At 42.9% G+C, this 14,920-nt stretch overlaps 1 protein-coding gene across 4 annotated transcripts in view; it reads left to right on the top strand.

Annotated features, from left to right (window-relative positions):
• Positions 1 to 14,920, top strand: part of INF2 (inverted formin 2) — a 111,940-nt gene that overhangs the window by 17,041 nt on the left and 79,979 nt on the right. Inside the window, exon 1 of one of the 4 annotated variants that reach the window (XM_040332327.1) lies at positions 8,843 to 9,047. The exons of the other annotated variants lie outside the window; for them this stretch is intronic. The gene's annotated coding sequence lies outside the window, so the exon portion shown is untranslated. Of the gene's footprint in view, positions 1 to 8,842; positions 9,048 to 14,920 lie in introns of those variants that run through there. 4 annotated transcript variants of the gene reach the window in all.

Below are 14,920 nucleotides of genomic sequence, written 5' to 3'. Positions count from 1 at the left end.
GTCAAGTCCCATTGACATTAGACCTACGCTGGGGCCTAGGGGCAAAAGATGACTTTTAAAGTAAGGTGACCAGATTTTTAAAATTAAATTTTTCGTGCTTGTCCAATCGAATAATATCGGATGAACTGTCGTGATCGGCTCTCAAGTAGTGTACACACGATCCGAAAATCGTACGATTCTTCCTTGGACGATCGTTTTCGTCCGATATTCGGATCGTGTGTACAGGCCATTAGAGAGGCAGAAGTCATTTATTTTTAAGCGGAGGTGGGAGCATACTTTGCCACTATTTGGGTATTCTGTTACCTCCCCCCCCGACCCCCTCTTCCCTGGAAGCCAATAAAACCTGCAAGCAAAGAATGGCAGAGTGAACATCTGAATGGCGCCCATGCTGAGGAAGTGACCTCCTGTGTTCACCAAGCAGCACTTGGCACAGGACCAGAAAGCTAGCGGCAAACACTGTGGCAGGGTCGTCTTAATAGCATCATGGGCCCCTGGGCAAAGAAATACTCTGGGGACCCTACAACGATGACAGTGCAGGCAAACGGACATCAAGTAGGTAGGAGGCAGACTGCCTCCCCTGTGTATCTATAACTCTCAGTGCCACCATGGGGCCCCCAATTTTGGGGCAGCATGGGCTCAAGGACTAGCTGCTTTGGGGAAAGTGCAGGGCCCCCCCCATGCAGCTGGGGCCCCTGGGCAGTGCCCAGGTGTGCCCTCTCATTAAGACAGCCCTGCACTGTGGTAGCGGTAAGGTACCTATACAGTGATTTCCAGCATCCACAATAATCCCACAAGTATACAATCATATGTACATTGGTCTTAGCTAGTCTGGTGTTAACCTTGCAAGCAAAAAAAAAGAAAAAACTGGAATTCAGCTTTAAGAAAGTCTTCATACTGAGAAAGTGAATGTGGAGGAAGCAGATTACCCACGTAGCTTTTGTCTAACGTCGCTCACAAGTCTTTTGTAATACCGTGCTGGCAGTGACGAAGAAAATCTAATTAAAGTAGAGCACCAGATGCAAGATGTAATTCAATGTACGCTTCAAGATTCAGCTTGTTTTATGAGCATATGTGATGTACTCGAATCTGCTACAAACAGTCGCAATTTTTTTTTTTTTTAAACTGGTGATAATTCTAAAACATCTGAGCTTCTAAAATATATTAGCTGAATACATATAATACAGAGAACATAGAAGCTACAATCAGATTAGATGAAGCTATCAATAGTCTAAGCAGGCACGGTTACCCAATTGGTGCAAATGGAATAGATGAATATATACAATGTACACATAATAGAGTGGTTGCTCTAGCATTTCTGTGTGCCTTAAAGGGGTTGTAAAGGTTTGTTTATTTTCTAAATGGGTTCCTTTAAGCCAGTGCATTGTTGGTTCACTTACCTTTTCCTTCGATTTCCCTTCTAAAATTTTTTTTTCTTGGCCTGAATTTCTCACTTCCTGATTCTCCTCAGTAAGCTTACCCCCCATCATCCGAGCCGTTCTGGCTGGGGGTTAGTCAGCGTGCTCACCCCCTCCTGTGGGACTACATTCCTGCGGGAAGACGCTGTGTTCAGCGTCTCCCCACAGGGATGTAGTCCCAAGGGAGGGGGCGAGAACGCTGTCTAACCCCCAGCCAGAACGGCTTACTAAGGAGAAACAGGAAGTGAGAAATTCGGACAAAGAAAACAAAAATTTTTAGAAGGGAAATCGAAGGAAAAGGTATGTGAACCAACAATGCTAGCTTAAAGCGGGGGTTCACCCTATTAAAAAAAAATATATTTTTTTTTTTTTACTACCATTACATTCGGCATCGTAGCACGAGCTACGGTATGCCGGTCTTAAATTTTTAATCCCCGTACTCACTGTGCTATGGATCATTGAAGATTCCGGGGAATGGGCGTTCCTATGGTGAGAGAAGGTGATTGACGGCCGGCCCTGGCACGTCACGCTTCTCCGGAAATAGCCGAAATAGGCTTGGCTCTTCACGGCGCCTGCGCATAGCCTGTGCGCAGGCGCCGTGAAGAGCCGAGACCTACTCCGGCTGTCTTCGGGGAGCGTGACGTGCCAGAGCCGGCCGTCAATCATCCTCCCTCTCCATAGGCACGCCCATTCCCCGCGGGAGTCAGAATCTTCAATGATCCATAGCACAGTGAGTACGGAGATTAAAAATTTAAGACCGGCATACTGTAGCTCGCGCTACGATGCCGAATTTAATGCTATAATCATGTTAAGGAGGGTGAACCACCGCTTTAACCACTTAAGGACCGCCTCCTGCACATATACGTTGGCAGAATGGCACGGCTGGGCACAGCACGTACAGGTACGTGCTGTGCTATTGTCCAGCCGTGGGTCGCGGCGCGTGCCCGCGACCTGGTCCGAAGCTCCGGGACCGCGGACGCGATCGCCGCTGGAGTCCCCGGAGCTGAAGAACGGGGAGAGCTGTATGTAAAAAAACAGCTTCCCCGTTCTTCACTGTGGCGGCATCGATCGTGTGATCCCTTTTTTAGGGATTCACAATCGATGACGTCAGACCTACAGCCACACCCCCCTACAGTTGTAAACACACATGAGGTCACACATAACCCCTTCAGCGCCCCCTTGTGGTTAACTCCCAAACTGCAACTGTCATTTTCACAGTAAACAATGCATTTTAAATGCATGTTTTGCTGTGAAAATGACAATGGTCCCAAAAATGTGTCAAAATTGTCCGAAGTGTCCGCCATAATGTCGCAGTCACGAAAAAAATCACTGATCGCCGCCATTAATAGTAAAACAAATATTTTTTTATAAAAATGCAATAAAACTATCCCCTATTTTGTAAACGCTATACATTTTGCACAAACCAACCGATAAACGCTTAATGCGATTTTTTTTTCCAAAAATAGGTAGAAGAATACGTATCGGCCTAAACTGACGAAAATTTTTTTTTTTTTATATATATATTTTTTGGGGATATTTATTATAGCAAAAAGTAAAAAATATTGCATTTTTTTCAAAATTGTCGCTCTATTTTTGTTTATAGCGCAAAAAATAAAAAACGCAGAGGTGATCAAATACCACCAAAAGAAAGCTCTATTTGTGGGGAAAAAAAGGACGCCAATTTTGTTTGGAAGCGACGTCGCACGACCGCGCAATTGTCTGTTAAAGCGACGCAGTGCCAAATCGCAAAACCTGGACGGGTCCTTTAGCTGCATTTTGGTCCGGGTCTTAAGTGGTTAAAGGAACCCATTTAGAAAATAAAAAAACAAACCTTTACAACCTCTTTAACGAAAATCTGTACTTGCAGCTATACTTGGGATATCACACAAGAACACAGTATGTCACATCAGAAAAGTTATATTATAATAGAGGTACCCCCTAAACGTAAGACGATTGTCATGCAATCTGACTGACAATAGACTAGAAATCAGTTGTATGGCTGGGATGTACTCAACCTGTGTAAACACTATAAGGCCGGCCATAGATGGAGCAAATTTATTTTCTGCAACCACGGGTTGACAGGGGAATCCCAACCGCCGAGCCATTGTGGTCTCCCAGGAGGGTGTAGGGGGGGAGCTGTCCCCGAAACCCTTTAACAACCACTTGCATGTAAAATTCAGCAGGCTGGTTGATCAACTTGGGTAAACTCAGCCTGCCCATACATGGTTTAAATCTCAGCTGGTTCCTGGCCGGCTTAATGCAGGGGTTCACCCTAAAAATAATTTTTTAACAATACATGGAGCCGACCTAGGAGACCAACAGTATGCTGTTTTTTTTTTTTTTCGTACATACCGGTATAGCGCTATTTTCACCCCCGGCTTTCCCTCGGGAGTGGGCGGTCCTAATCACAGGCTGTGATTGACGTGCTTCTGACCGGCGCATACTGCGCGTCACGAGTTGCCGAAAAAATCCGAACATCGGTGCGCATGCGCCGTATAGAGCCGCACCGACGTTCGGCTTTTTTCGGCAACTTGTGACACGCAGTAAGCGCCGGTCGGAAGCACGTCAATCACAGCCTGTGATTAGGAACGCCCACTCCCGCGGGGAATATTGAGTGACAGGGGAGAAACTGCTGCAGGACTAAGGTAAGGATCGCCATTAAAAAAAAAAAAAACAATGGATTAATTATTGTCTCTGCCTGCTAGTTTACTTGAGCCAAAGTCAAAATTTCGGGTGAACCTCCGCTTTAAGTCAACCAATTACAATTGCAAGATAACAGCACTGCAACCCAATCATGCAATCAAGGCAGGGGCGGATCCAGAGTCTCGTCTTGGGAGGGGCACTGCCAGAAAATAAGGTGTTGCTTACAGAACTGTACTTAAACGTATCATACAATTAGCTAGTTAACCTAGTTAGTCACCGGCACTTTGTAAGACAACACCTCCATAAAAGGTCATCATCAGGAAGCTTCCCGATGACGACCTTTTTATAGTTTAAACGCGTTGAGGCCAAATTTTCATAATCATCGCAACGCAACTTCCGCTGACATCTATGGGCACCATGCTGCACTTCCAGGAGCGATAGACCAACACAAAGTGGCAAAGAATTGTGAAGTAGAAGGAAAATTTATAAATGGCAGTCAATTTTTTTTTACACATAAATGTGTGATAAGTGCGGTGTGTATTTGTATTCAGCCCCCCCCATTGGTGACAGTGGGATAATAGTGCCCCATCATTGAGGTCAGTATATATGCCCCCTATTGGTGGTAGTGGGAGGATTAGTGCTCCATCATTGGGGACAGTCGGAGGAAAAGTGCCCCAAGGGCCAGATAAAATCATGCAAGGGGCCACAATCCGCCCCTGGTGGCATTTGTAGACCACGGTTCTAGACGTAACAAGTAACCAGTGCAGAGGAAGGGGGAGAAGCCCCCACTGCAAGGACTGTTTGAGTCCAGAGATGAGCTTTAACTGCCAACTTTTGGGCACAAAGACTTTCACCCAAGAAGCATGGCATCATAAACCAATATGAAGTATGACATCAGTAGAGGGTGTGCAATGTGAGGGGAAGTGGAGAGATGGGGGAAGACAAGCAATTGGGTTGGATGAAGGAGCTTAAAATAAATTGCCCGTTTTTTTCTAAATAGCCAGCGCCAGTCTCTTTAACCATTTAAGCCCCAGACCATTTTGTAGCTAAAGGACCTGGCCCCTTTTTGCGATTCGGTACTGCGTCGCTTTAACTGACAATTGCGCGGTTGTGGCTCTCAAACAAAATTTACGTCCTTTTTTTCCCCACAAATAGAGCTTTCTTTTGGTGGTATTTGATCACCTCTGCGGTTTATTTTTTTGCGCTATAAACAAAAATAGAGCGACAATTTAAAAAAAAATGATAGCGTCTACAAAATAGTTTTATGGCTTTTATGGATAGTTTTATGGCCATTTTGTTAATATTTTTTTTTTACTAGTTATGGCGGCGATCAGCGATTTTTATTGTGACTGCGACATTATGGCTGACACATCGGACACTTTTGACACTATTTTGGGACCATTGTCATTTTTACAGCGAAAAGTGCTATAAAAATGCACCGATTACTGTGAAAATGACACTGGCAGTGAAGGGGTTAACCTGTAGGGGGCTCTTAAGGGGTTAAGCGTTTCCTAGGGAGTGATTACTACTGTGTGGGGGCGTAGCTTGTGATGTCACTGATCGTCGTTCCCTATGACAGGGAACAGACGATCAGTGGCAATCACACTAGGAAGAACGGGGAAAGGTTTGTTTGCACTTACCTCTCCCCGTCCTTCAGCTCTGTGACCCAGCGGCGATCGGGTCCGCAGGTCCCACGGGCGTGGTCGCGGAGAACAGGACCAGCCGCGCTAGCGACCCACGGCTGGGCTCTTCAAGGCGACGTACAGGTACGTGCTTGTGCCCAGACAAACTCTTCTGCCAACGTATATCGGCGTGAAGGGGTCCTTAAGTGGTTAATAAAGAAAAGGTTAACATGTGAAATATGACTTTGTCCCTTTTTAATATAATGTTCACACACCCGGGGGTCACACTGAGATCCTGAATTGCTGTTAAGGCTCCATTCACACTTGTGCGACTTGTCATGCAACTTTGGACATGAAGGTTGCATGACAAGTCATTTCCAAATGATAAATATTCATATATGTGCGACTTAAAGTTGCAGCGACTTCAAAGTAGTTCATGCCATACTTTAGTCCGACTTTCATGCAACTTGAGGGCCATAGACATCAATGTTAACCCTTTCTTTCCGTGGTTGCAGGAAAGAAATTTGCACTGTGTACGGCCTACCTTCAGGAGCTCTATACAAATATTTTTCAGGACTGTCTGGTTGATCGCATTCCAGTGAAGCATTCAGTAACATTTTCCTACAAAAAAAAATGTTACATTCCAAATCTTCTCAAAATACAGGCTGAAGACACACCCAACACTCACAGCGTACGCCTCACCGTATGTCATAATACCCCCCCCCCCCCCAGCTACATTCCATGGACAGGATTTACATTATTGCTGAGATGAGAAAAACGGTTTCTGAGGTGATGAGGCTGTATAATTGTATTCAAGGTCCGACTTTAGATATGTACCCCTCACACCAACTTTTGTTCTAGAATTTATATCAAGTCTTAAGAAGTACAGAACAGAGTACATAGTAAGCTTCAGCGCAACATTAAATGTACAGAATGTAAACAAAGATAAGCAGCTGAAACATTTTAGGCCTCTTGTACAGGCCTCAAAAAAATTATAAATAAAAAAAAAAAAAAAAAATCTGCTTTTGCGATTGAGCTTTTTTTTTATCTCTGCCTCTAAGGCCCCTTTCACATTACAGCGGGAGCCGCAGTGGCGATATATCGCCGCTAAAAATAGCAGCGCAATACCGCCGGGATTGCCGCGGGATTCGGCTGCTAGTGGTGTGGTATTAACCCCCGCTAGCGGCCGATAAAGGGTTAATACCGCCCGCAGTGCGCCTCTGCAGAGGCGCATTGCGGGCAGTATTGCCGCGGTTTCCCATTGTTTTCAATGGGAAGGAGCGGTGAAGGAGCGGTATACACGCCGCTCCAAAGATGCTGCTGACAGGAGATTTTTTTTGTCTCCCGCCAGCGCATCGCCTCAGTGTGAAAGCCCTCTTAGTTTTTAGGCGGTATAGCAGCGCTATTTTTAGCGCTGTACCGCCTGAAAAATTCCTCAGTGTGAAAGGGGTCTAAATGCCCCTCCATGTTAGGCCCCTTTCACATTGAGGAGTTTTTCAGGCGGTACAGCGCTGTTATCCCGCCTGAAAAACTCCTTCACTGCAGACTCAATGTGAAACCCGGACGGCTTTCACACTGAGGCGATGCGCTGGCAGGAGACAAAAAAATCTCCTGTCGGCAGCATCTTTGGAGCGGTGAGAGGAGCGGCATGTATACCGCTCCTTCCCATTGAAAACAATGGGAAAGCTCTATAGAGGCGCATTGCGGGCGGTATTAACCCTTTATCGGCTGATTCCAGCTAGCGGCTGATTCCCGCGGCAATCCCGGCGGTATAGCGCCGCTATTTTTAGCAGCGTTATACCGCCACCGCGGCTCCCACCCCAGTCTGAAAGGGGCCTTACATTCTACCTTAGGCTGTGAGGAGATTTACTAAAACAGGTGCACTCAGAATCTGGTGCAGCTGTGCATGGTAGCCAATGAGCTTCTGACCTCAGCTTGTTCAATTAAACTTTGGCAATAAAACCAAAAAGTAAATAACCAAAGCGCCAAAGATAATTAATAACAATAATCCAGTTACCAGCTGCAGTGATATAAAAAAAAAAAACTTGCTGTGCAAATATACGTATGAAAAATCAATACACCGCGCTAAATGCTATATTAACAGATTTAACCACTTAAGGACCGAGCCTCTTTCTGAGATTTGTTGTTTACAAGTTAACATTTTTTTTGCTAGAAATTTCCTTGAACCCCAAACATTATAAAAAAAAAAACGAATTCTAACACCCTAGAGAATAAAATGGCAGTTGTTGCAATATTTTCTGTCACACCGTATTTGCTCAGCGGTCTTACAAGCGCACTTTTTTGGGGGAAAATACACTATTTTTTTTTATTAAAAAATAAAAAAACTGAAAGTTATTTTTTTTTTATATTGGGAAAAATAATGTTACGCCAAGTAAATTAATACCCAACATGTCACACTTCAAAATTGCACCCGATCCTGAAATGGTGACAGACTTTTACCCTTAAAAATCTCCATAGGCGACGTTTAAATAATTCTACAGGTTGCATGTTTTGAGTTACAGAGGAGGTCTAGGGCTAGAATTATTGCTCTCACTCTACCGATTGCGCCGATACCTCACTCACATGTGTGGTTTGAACACCGTTTTCATATGCGGGTGCTGCTCACGTATGCATTCGCTTTTGCACGCAAGCTTGTCGGGACGGGGCGCGTTTAAAAAATAAAATAAAATATTTTCTTATTTATATTACCGTTTATTTTTACACTGTTCTTTTAAAAATAAATAACATTTGGGTCACTTTTATTCCTATTACAAGGGATGTTTACATAAAAGTGACCCCCCCCTTTGCTACAGCTGCGGACCGCGAAATGTCTCACTGCCTGTGATTAGCGCTGTGCAGTGTCGGCTTCCTGGAGGTTTCAGGCATGTTTCGAACACGCCAGAGCCCATCTCTACCAGGGATGCCATCACTTTGGAGGTATTCCTTCTCACTTCCTGTCTTGGCTATGGGACAGGAAGTGAAGGGAAATCTCCACAATGGGACACAGATGACTTAAAAAGGAGAAGTTCACCTTTTTGCAGGAAAAAAAAAAAAAAATTAAAAATTTGCCTTTAGTTCTACTTTAAAAAAATACTGCCCTTCTGAACCTTATTCACACCCAGAGACAGTCATGCACCCCCATAGTGTGTTGTACAGATCTGACATGGATGACATTCTTCAGCCTTCCCCTTCATGTTGAGTCTTACAGCCATTTACTAGGCACACCTCTCATAATGAGCTCTTTAAAGAAATCCTTGTGAGTTTCATGCTTGAGTGACGCTGTTTTTCCAGCTGGGGATGAATGATGGTCTGTGAGCTCTTCCAGGTATATTTACTCCTGAGCTGCTGCGAAAGATAAACCATTCAGGTAAGATGGATTTTGCTTAGTAAATAAAACTCACCACAAAACCAAATAACACGCCTCAATTCACAAAGATACAGATCTTTATTTTAGACATAAGTGTCATTTTCTTAACCTGTTAAAACAGAACTGTCACTTATTTTTTATTATTATTATTATTAATAAGGATCTTTAGCACAGAGTGTTAGCTTTGTGAATTGCACCAGATTCTAATGGTGCCCATACACTAGGCGAAAAATCGTTAAATCTGTCAAATTAAAAAAACGGTTGTGACGGTTTTGAGGCCAAAAAAATAAAATAAAAATGTATATATAATTTTATTATTATTATTATTATTATTATTATTATTATTATTCCTTTACCAAATGCATGATAAATTGAAAGGTTAATGTGTTTCTTGCCCGTTAAAAATTAGACTTCTTTGTTAAGAAAAAAGTAAAATTTTTAAACGGGCAAGAAACACATTAACATTTCAATTTATTATGCATTTGGCAAAGGTTTTCTAATAATAATAATAATACAAATATATATAAAAAAATATGATATATTTTGTTTAACAAAGAACACATATATATATATATACCGTATTTATCGGGGTATAGCACGCTCCCGCGTATAGCGCGCACCCCTAAAGTTGCCCCCATTCCTGTGGAAAAAAATTTTTTTTGTACTTACAGTTTTGGTGTCTTGCGCGGCGGCTTCGGGTGTCCTCTTCGTCGGGTGCGGCGTCCTCCCCCTCATTTCCCGCGCCGAGTTTGAATACTGAGCCGGCATATACCGAGCGCAGTACACTGGGGCAGGCTCGGCTACTGTCGCGCTCACGTCCAGGACGTGAGCGCAGAGGAATCCGAGACTGCCCGACTATATACGAGTGTACTGCGCTCGGTATATGTCGGCGCAGTATTCAAACTCGGCGCGGGTATCGGCGTATATCACGCACCCACGATTTTGCCCTGATTTTCAGGGCAAAAAAGTACGCGGTATACGCCGATTAAATACGGTATATCTGTTGGTTTGCCTGATTTCATACAAATTGAAACTCTTAAGGTTTGACCTCATATTATTCGGTTTTGGTAAATCTAAAGGAAAATTGTATAGTGTGTATCCATCTTTAGAGATACATACAAGTGTGGATATTGTAGTCAGAATACTGAATGCACTTTACACATTACCCAAGGAAGGGATGATTGCAGATCTTCCCATGGAAAACCATCCACAGACGGTGTAGTCACCAATAGGATTTTATAATCAGTGTGGCCTGTATGGGGGGGGCTGGGAGCAGTGCTGAGTCCAGCAAGACGTGGCTGGTCGGGGATTATGTTAATTACGGAGATTTTCATGTTACTCGTTGTGCAGCCAACTCTCATTCCTCAATCACATGGGAATCACTTGTGTTTGAGTCAACATTCTCCTCTTCTCTTAAAGAGGAACTGCAGTCTGCTCACATAATTTGTAATAAAAACTGATTTGCCATTCTGAAGCTTCCCTCCAACCACTTTGCATATTATTTTATATATACTGTGATTCTGTACTTGCCAAATATGCTGCAGAAATCTCCCTCCACTGAGTCTGGCTGCAGCCATTTTAACTGTGGGCAGATGAAGCTGCTGCCTGTTCACTTCCTGGACTCACACAGAAGCACACCTGCAGCTCTCATTGGCCCTCTTATGACTCATCCCCCCCTCCCTTCCTGGCAAACTCTTATGAGACCTAAAGAGAGAGAGAGAGAGAGAGAGAGCTGTGTATGATGTGATAAGCCTAGGCTAATTACCAGACAAGAAACAGGAAGTGGGCTGTATAAGGTATTTACTGGCAGAAAAAAAAAATTACTATCCAAAGTTAAAACAAGAGCAGAAGATTTAATAGATGGAAAGATGAAAAAAATCACTGAAGTTCCACTTTAAAGAGGAAAAAACAGGTCAGGATAGCAGATAATTGTAGATACCAGGGGGAGGCTGGAGGACACGCCTGCCCAGTAAAGTAGGACTATGGACAAAATTAACCACTTGCCGCCCGCCAATGACACATTGACGTCGGCAAAGTGGTTGTAGAATCCTGACTGGACGTCATATGACGTCCTCAGGATTCTGAGCTGCTGCGCACCCCCGGGGGCGCGCATCGCGGCGATCGCTGTTGCAGGGTGTCAGTCTGACACCCCGCAACACCGATCAAGGTAAAGAGTCTCTCACGGAGACTCTTTACCACGTGATCAGCCGTGTCCAATCACGGCTGATCACGATGTAAACAGCCGTCCCCTAGTGTTAACCCCTTCCCTGCCAGTGTCATTTATACAGTAATCAGTGGATATTTTTAACTTTGATCTCTGTAATAATGTCACTGGTCCTCAACAATGTCCGATCTGTCCGCCACAATGTCGCAGCCCTGCTAAAAATTGCTGATTACGCCATTACAAGCAAAAGAAATAAAATGCCATAAATCCATCCCCTATTTTGTAGATGCTATAACTGTTGTGCAAACCAATCAATAAACGCTTATAGCGATTAATTATTTGTATTTATTTATTTTAAGCAAAAATATGTAAAAGAATACTTATTGGCATAAACTGATGAATAAATTTGGTTTGTGTATGTTTTTATTGAATATATATTATATCAAGAAGTAAAAAATATTGTTTTTTTGTTTTTTTTTTTCAAAATTTACGGTCTTTTGTTTTGTTTATATCAAAAGGTTTCGGACACACTCCTAAACCTTGTGAGCCTCTTTCCCAGAAAAGTTGGAGCTGTTATAGCTGCAATGAGTGGGCCAACTCAATATTGAACCCTACAGACTAATGCCGCATACACACCATCACTTTATGTGATGAAAAAAAACGACATTTTCTGTGAAGTAAAAAACGACATTTTTGAAACTTCAATTTTCTAAGACGAAGTTGCCTACACACCATCGTTTTTCTCACAATGTTCTAGCAAAGCGAGGTTACGTTCTCACCACTTTTTCCATTGAAGCTAGCTTCTGGGCATGCGCGGATGTAAAAACGTCTTTTTAAACGACGTTTTTTGCTACACACGGTCATTTTCTGTGAAGTAAAAAACGACGTTTTGAAAAACGACACATAAAATTGAAGCATGCTTCAATTTTTTTTGGTCGTTTTTTACAAGACATAAAACAACGTTTTCCCCCACACACGGTCAATTAAAGTGACGTTTTTAAAAACGTCGTTTTTTTTCATCACATAAAGTGATGGTGTGTACGGGGCATAAGGCTAGGATGCCATCAAAGTTGTGTGTGTATGTGTATATATATATATATATATATATATATATATATATATATATATATATATATATATATATATATATATATATATATATATATATATATATATATATATATATATATATATATATATATATATATATATATATATATATATATATATATTGTGTGTGTGTGTGTGTGTGTATTTCTATCTCTTTTACACCTATATCTAAAGATCAATAAAAAGACCTATAGATTCCATTTATTGGAACACACCAGAAAGGTGGAGATATACTTTATTGTCCTCGGGGGGAAGGATGAAGAGATGTTTGGTCTTTGTGAAGAGAACAAGCCGGACGTTTTATAGCACGTTTGACGTTTTTTATTCTTCCAATTCCAACTAGTTGTGTTGACATCAGTCATCAATAAAGAATTATCTAACGGAGCCACTGTACGGAAACTAATCACTATTTCCTTCCTGTGAAAACTTCAATAGTACCGCATGGCAAGGACAAAGCAAGTCTATGAAGTGTTACATTGTAATAAGAAAAAGGTGTGTTGTGTCTACAAATAATGGAACCTTGTTAATTCAAATTGAGATTAAACATGATTGTCTGAGTTCAAGATGAATTAAAGTCCATTCTTTATCACTGTAGAGCAACTGTGTGGTTGCTTATCAATGGGCTGGGTTCACACAGCTTTGTTTTCCTTGTATTTTAAAGTGTGAAAAAAATTCCCATAGCATGTCCCAAACTAGCCGTGTCCTTATGGATGTGCCTGAATGTACTCTAGTTTTATTACAAAGTCCAGTTTGATGCATTTACACTTGCATTTAAAGCGGAGTGACACTTTTTTTTTTTTTTAAGTCAGCGGCTACAAAAATTGTAGCTGCTGACTTTAAATAATTGGACACTCACCTATCCCACGGTCCAGCAATGCGGGCGCATGAAGCCTCGCTCCTCTCCACGGTGCCGGCATTCCTACTGTGGGTTCCCGGTTGTGAAGCCACAGCTGGGCACGCGCTGCGCATGTGCGAGCCACGCTGCGCGCTGTGAATGGCCGGGCAATCTTCTGGGACCTGTGACGTGTTCCAGAAGATTGCGGGGAGGGAGGAGGGGGGGAGAGGTGATCTTCCTCCAGCACCAAAAAAAACAACATGCCAAATGTGGCATGTCAGGGGGTCACCGTCGCTTAAAGCAAAAGTTACATTTTTGGGTAGAACCTGACAGAGCATTAAAGGATTTCTAAATAGGGAGCCATTTAAACTATGCATTGCATTCCTACAACGCGTTACCATGCGATAAGGCACACTGCGTTAAGGCATCCCATTTATTTGCAAGGTTGAGATAGGTTTGCATAGACCCTAGATTGTCACCCAATCTGGCTGATCTGGGGGACAATTTTCTAATGTCTATGTGCACTTTTTAGGGGAAATATTAGAAAACAGAGGACTTAAAGAGTAACTCTACTTTTGTTGAGGAAAAAAACTTCCCTCTGGGTGATCTTTGTACATTACGAGGATTTTAACAAACTTTGTTGCAGTTTCCTACCTTTGTTATTCTGAAGAAACCCCTGTGTGTTTGTCTGTGCCTGTGCGCAAAGTGAGCCTAATGGGAGTGGTTTCATAATTATCAATCAGCTGCTGCACCTGCAAAGATCTAATGAGGAAAGTTGCAGGGTCTGCATCCCTTTTAGATGCGATTTCCTATTGGGAGGATCTCACCAAAGATGACATTTTTGTTGCAGGGGATGCCTGAAATCTGACTTGTATCTCAGTGCAGACTCCTGGGGAAAATCAGTAAGCCAATCACACAAGCAGGAAATGACATATCTTCGGGGGCGTTCTGTACACAGAATGTGTACAGAACGCCTCCAGGTAGCCATATTGCATTGCATATTACAGAAAATGACAGCATTGAGATTAAAAAGTAAAGATAATTTTTAATAACATTCAATTAGAATATGACTTTTGTCACAATTGTATACACTATGGGGCAGATCCACAGAGATCTGCACCTGCGCAGCGTATCAGAGATACGCTACGCCGCTGTACCTTACCCGGCTTTAGTTCTAATCCAGAAAGATTTTGCGCCGTAAGTTACGGCGGCGTAGTGTATTTCTGGCGGCGGAATTCAAATCGGCGATTAGGGGGCGTGTTTCATTTAAATGAAGCGCGTACCCGCGCCGAATGAACTGCGCATGCTCCGTTTCTAAATTTCCCGCTGTGCATTGCGCTAAATGACGTCGCAACGACGATTTTTTTTTAACTTAGACGTGAACTACGTCCATCCCGATTCACGGACGACTTACGAAAAAAAAAAATTCTAATTTCGACGCGGGAACGACGGCCATACTTAACATGGCAAATCTAACTATACGCCGCAAAAAAGCAGCTTTAACTATACGCCGGAAAAAGCCGACTAGAGACGACGTAAGAGAATGCGACGGCCGCGCGTACGTTCGTGGATCGTCGGAAATAGCTAATTTGCATACCCGACGCGGAAAACGACGTGAACGCCACCCAGCGGACGCCGAAGTATTGCATCTTAGATCCGAAGGCGTACGAGGATGTACACCTGTCGGATCTAACCCAGATGCCGTCGTATCTTGGTTTGAGGATTCAAACCAAAGATACAACGCGGGTATTTTTAAAGTACGCC

This window comes from Rana temporaria, chromosome 13, assembly GCF_905171775.1.
Source record: "Rana temporaria chromosome 13, aRanTem1.1, whole genome shotgun sequence".
Classification (NCBI taxonomy): domain Eukaryota; kingdom Metazoa; phylum Chordata; class Amphibia; order Anura; family Ranidae; genus Rana; species Rana temporaria.
The sequence above is the reverse complement of the archived record's forward strand: the minus strand, read 5'-3'. Positions and strand labels throughout refer to the sequence as shown.